General features: G+C 43.4%; 1 long non-coding RNA gene across 3 annotated transcripts; it reads right to left on the reverse strand.

Moving 5' to 3' along the window:
* Positions 1 to 251: 251 nt before the first annotated feature.
* On the reverse strand, positions 252 to 5,059 carry LOC139057924 (uncharacterized). 3 transcript variants are annotated; one of them, XR_011513099.1, is made up of 4 exons: positions 4,826 to 5,059; positions 3,820 to 3,918; positions 2,733 to 2,860; positions 252 to 415 (listed from the first exon to the last, which is right to left on the reverse strand). It is a non-coding gene; the product is annotated as an uncharacterized lncRNA (long non-coding RNA). The 3 variants fall into 3 exon arrangements; XR_011513100.1 differs by lacking the exon at positions 3,820 to 3,918 and having other exon boundaries at positions 255 to 415; positions 4,826 to 5,051; XR_011513098.1 differs by lacking the exon at positions 4,826 to 5,059 and having other exon boundaries at positions 256 to 415; positions 3,820 to 4,013.
* Between the last annotated feature and the right edge of the window lie 561 nt (positions 5,060 to 5,620).

Raw genomic sequence — 5,620 nt, forward strand, 5'->3', positions numbered from 1 at the left:
AAACAGATAGAAATTGTGATGTTTTTTTTTCAAGTGACCATGTTCTTTTTACAATCACTTGCTGTTAGAACACCCCTTGTGACTGGCTTTCATTTTCTGCGCATGACCCCTCTGTGTATACACACACGATGTGGCAACGCAATAAAATATTCTTGAAAGTCAGTGGAGTGTGTCTCTCGCAGTCCTTGTCCTTCACGCTGTACGTCGTTTTTTATACTGAACAGCCAATATTCATTCAAAATTAGAAAAATATAGTACACATCTGAGCTGGAAAAATGCAAGTGATGCAGCAAATGGCCTTTAGCTTTCCAAAAGAAAAAGAAATGTTCACGGTTAACCACGAGGTGCAGGGACTCCATTCTCTGAGCATCTTGACCAATAAATGCAGCGCATGGCATTGCTGGAATCTTGCATCCTGCATTAGCAAAATAAGAAGAGAATCATGAGAATTCAGTCCGTGCAATTACACATGTACTTTGCGGAAAATTTGATAAAGCAACAAGCTCCTCAAAGTAACAAACTTAATTAATGTGACTGGGCAGAATGCACCACTCAGGCAACTGGGCAAGACAAGTGAAAGGTAGGAGAAGTTTCTATTTTGCAAATTAAGGAATTGCATGTTACTGTGAATGCTAAACCACTGTCATTGTGAACACAAGGCACATACAGCAGCAAAAACATAAATTTACAGTAGCCTTTTCACCATAGAAAATAAGAGTGAGTAAAGTTTAGACTACCAATGACATCTCTCAACAACAGACATTTGTCCAAGAGTGTGTATGTGACCTTAATACAAAATTGACATTATGAAATCTGCAATATATCTGCATTACACTTTATAAGTACTCCAGGTGAGAAGCTTACGGGGTATGGCACAATAAGAGTGAAATGCACAAGGCATTAAAAATGACTGCTTTTACACAACATTATTACACTAGGAGACAAAGAGAACTGTTTTACAGAGAGTGCACACAAAATGAAAATAGGGGAATCCCCAGTGGCATTCTCATTTGCCCTGCAATACATGCATCCAGCCCAACAATATCCAACTCTCCAATGCAGTTTATTAGACACTTTCTGCATCCTAAAATTTATCCTGTATTTCTTATTTACTAATTTAGTAAGAATGGGCATTTTGGCATACTTTCCTCGAAAATTTACCATGTGTTGTCAACTATTTTTCTTAGAGCACGCCCCCTTCTTTCAATGGGTTAGCTTGGCAATGCACTGACAAGTAGTATTCCCTTATTTAAACTTATGATCCTTCCTCATGCTCCCACTTCATGCTCTAAACTGTGATGCCACTCCGATGCAGTTTATGTTAATGTGTGACTATTTACATGGTCCTTCTTTCTGTAGCCTCTCAACTAGAGCCTGAAATTTCTTGTCTCCTAGAACAATCGTCTCTCTTGCCCAAAACATATTGCACGGTTACCCCTCATAGGGGGGGGGTACTGTATATTATTATTATTATTATTTAGTACATACTGCAGACCTTTCGGTCCAAGCAGAGGGGCAATAGAACGTATACAAACAAAAGAGAACAAATTAAGAACAAACTAATACAGATTTATACAAATTTTAGTCACACTGTGTCTGTAAACTGTCGTTCCAGTCTGATACTGTTCTGATACTGGTACTGATACTGGTATATTAATTTGTCGTGTGGAACCTTATCGAAGGCTTTTCTGAAATCTAAAAATATTACATCTATTTGGCCATTATTGTCTATGAGTTTTCACATATTCGATGAACCTCAGAGACACAACCATTTCTCATCCTGTGTTGCTACTACCCGCATGAGTCACAATGGTTGTAAATTGGCTACCTGCCCTCTCGCTTAAAAGTACATTTTGCATGTGGAAAATAACCACAAGCATCACATTTCATTGAATGAGTGCTCCTGTGCATGTTTTTTTTTCCGTCCTGTAATGGCTAAGTTCAACATGGTCAAGTTGTTTGAAAACTGTCTAGCCTCAACCAATACTTTGTGTAGTTTCAAAATTATGATATATTCATTTTTCAAAACTTTTACCAAATTAAGCATGAGACATTTTCATGATGCAAATGAGGTAAGGTTGTGCTCAGAGACTATGATAGGCCTGCTATATCCTGCAAAACTATGTGAAATGAAATATGCTTGCAATTTTCGTGAGCAGCTAGCTCAGTACAATTAGGCACATTACCTGCGGAAACATTCTTTTAACGCTCCCGAGAGGTCCTGGTTTCTTGTAATTTCTTCAAATCCATTGCAGTCTAGATTGCAATCCAGTGCATTTTGATTTTGATATTGTATTCAAAATAAAAACAGCTGAAATTTTAAGGTTTTGATAATTATATGGGAATAAATTAAAGGTAGAAGAGTGTAATGCAATGAGCAAATAACAAGCTCATTGCAGAGAGTAAACAAATATTCCTTTCCTGCAAATAAATTGGTAGCAGGAAGGTCATACGAAATTAGCAGTGAATGCACAATAAAGAATATGATGCTACAATACCCTGGCATTCTGTGAATATTCTTGCACAAAGAAAATCCTCATTATGAAAGACCATCAAGAAAATGCAAATGTATACTTTGGATCAGCAGTCATACCTGCAGTATGCACTGTACCATCGGCAATATTTACAACCACAGACAACTGCACATCATATCAAGCTTAGGCAGCCAAGGAGCTTGAGTTTTAAATAATAACTTGACTTATTATATTACCTACACAACTATATCTACTTACAATGTTGTCTTCTCAACCGCTTTCAAGAAGACATTAACCATCTGTCTGAAGGCGAACGCAAGTGGCTTGCTCTTGATGGGGGGCGCCAAGGCTGGGCATTGTGAAATTGCTGCTACCATCTGCATGACCTGCGAGAAACGACGCTCTAAGTACAAGATAAACAAATGCTATTAGAGCAAAAGACAAGATCATTGGCAATGAGCCTCGTTTTGGTTTGCACGAGAAAAGCCAAGAATATGGACTTTGTGCTGCTTACTGAAGAAGAAGCAAGCCTCCTTCCAGATGTTGCAGTCATGCATTAAGATTGTCACACAGCTACATGCTTGTATGCTGCTGTCGCCAGTACGCCAGTATGCTTTGAAATTTATTATTTCACGTTAAATTGATTATTGTGTTTTCTTGCCAATTCTTGGCAAACAGACCAGCAATGAAATAGCTCACTTACACACATACTCCCTTTTGAGGAGAGAATTCACACACACGCACGCATGCATGGGCGCACACACACGCACACACATGCTTCTACCACATGAGCAGCTTCCTGTGCTTGACACACACACATTTTTTATCCTGTGTCACTCCTACTGCTAAGGCATAAAAAATCCTTTGTGTTACCAAGCCCAAACTCCTCAACCTACACCTCCAGCTTAAACACTTTCTCGAGAGCCAGGACAAGCCTTCTAGCTTCCCCAGTGCTCCAAACTGTAGTTACGAATTTCAATAGGGCTATAGGCGACAGCTCTCGAAGGGCATGCAAATTACCCAGAGACCTAAAGCTTGTATATGATACCTCTAAAGCACAACACTTCAAATTTTCAAAATTCATTAAAGCTCCTGAAGACAATTGCTATATACGTAGAACGTCTCGAATAACCTGCCGCTAACAATTTCAGCGGTTGTCTGCATCAAAAGAAATGTGGGCTATTGGGAAATCCACGTCTTTAAGATCGGAATTGTTGTAATGGCGAAACACACTACCAGATTTCTTAATCATTTATTTATGCTCTGGATGTAACGTTCCTTTCACAATAAAAAACAAGGATATCGATTCATCAGGGCATGGGAGGAAAAAGGACGAAGCGTATACTTGGCGCCTTCCCACTGGTCCTCCCGAGAAACGGCGCCTCATACAGCAGTTGTCCAGGGTGGCTTGAAACCAAACTCGGCTTTCAGGCGGGAACACTCGCTGCACCAAATCGGAAGAGTTTTATTGCGAGTAAAACTCTACCGGCCTCATGCAATACATACGCACGCACACAAAATGCACCCACACGCACACACAAGTATACGCACTCTCAAAGCGCAGACACAAAAGCGCGCACGCGCACATTGATGAACACAAACAAGCACACATACATGCATGCAGGCACGCTAACACGTGCACGCACACACAGCGACCCACAGACAACACACTCACAAAACACGTACGCACTAGACACGCGCAAACACGCCGGCCCATACAAACCGGCATGTACTGAACGCACGCGCACGCACGCACGCACACACACACACACACACACACACACACACACACACACACACACACAGCGAGCCGAGCGCACGCACGCACGCACGCACACACACACACACAAAGCGAGCTGAGCTGAGCGCACACACAAATCAAGCCGAGCGCGAGCACGCGCACACGCAGACAAAGCGAGCCGAAAAAATGCTGAAGGCGTCCGGCAAGCAGCAACAGCAGCACGCGACCGCATCAGGGAGAACCAATACCGCGCCGGTTCCTTCGAAAGGTGGCTAAGCCAGTCCTTTTTCTACGCGACGCAAAAGTGGTCGACCACATTTAACTGAAGTGCGAACGACCGTATTACAAGCAGCCGCGCTGAACGCACAAGAGAATCACATCAATGAACGTTCAAGCGCTGAGAAACAAAGCGTAACTATGCAGGCGCACCACGCCCGATGTAGATTTGACAAACATTAGTCACACGGGACGCGATCGAGGTAGTTAACTTGCCCCAGTAGGAGTGCAGCTGCTCTTGCTCTTACATTAGCGAATTATGAATTATGCTACGAGATCACAGTGAGATATTTCCAAAGCGAACAAAACAAATACCAAATAAAGGGGCACTTGCCTGAAAGTTTCCATCATGCCAGTACTACCGACCGGGCACGTTGCAACTTCTCGTTTCAGCCTTCGTGGATCCATCTTCCAGTGCGTACGAACGCTTTGCTTTGAAGTGGGGCACGAGTAATACACAAAGCATGGGCCACATCTTTTTCCACCCCGCGCGCAAAACTAATCACACGTTTAAAATTACTTCGCACAGCGCGCGACGCGAACGCACGCGAAAACGAGCATGATGGCGCAGCTTCCGCCTTCCCGTCCTGCCGCGCGCCGAAGTGATGGTACAGCGTCGGCCGTCACTTCCGGTCGCTTTTCATTGGGCATGGGGCGGCCGCGCAAATTGAACGTTTATTCTGACAGGTTTGCTTGCTCGCATGGCCGCCTGTTTGCTGCTGCTTCGTTGTGGTCTCTAACTAGAGCGGTGAGGCGGGTAGTTGCTACTACGTTTCGTGCCGTGCATTTTATTTTGGGGTGGGGGGCGCAGTCTGTGCTGCATCACTGAGGGTACAGTACACAAATCGGGACCGTGAGCGAGACGATCGGCGCTCTGCTGGTGCGATTAGATTATTCGCTGCGTCCGAACGAAGCAACTTTGTGAGGTCACAGTGTAGTTTCAGCGATATCATGGCTCGATAAAGACGCTCACATCTTGGTCGTGCGACAGCGACGCGTAAACATTCATAAGGAGACTGAAGACTGCGTTTGCAAGTGCGTATGCTCTGGATAAGAAATTACAGCTTTGACGACACCAGCCCTTAATATATAGGCTCAGCCTTACAAGCTGTATTTGAGGACTTAGAAC

The sequence above is a fragment of the Dermacentor albipictus genome, chromosome 3 (assembly GCF_038994185.2).
Source record: "Dermacentor albipictus isolate Rhodes 1998 colony chromosome 3, USDA_Dalb.pri_finalv2, whole genome shotgun sequence".
Taxonomy (NCBI): Eukaryota; Metazoa; Arthropoda; class Arachnida; order Ixodida; family Ixodidae; genus Dermacentor; species Dermacentor albipictus.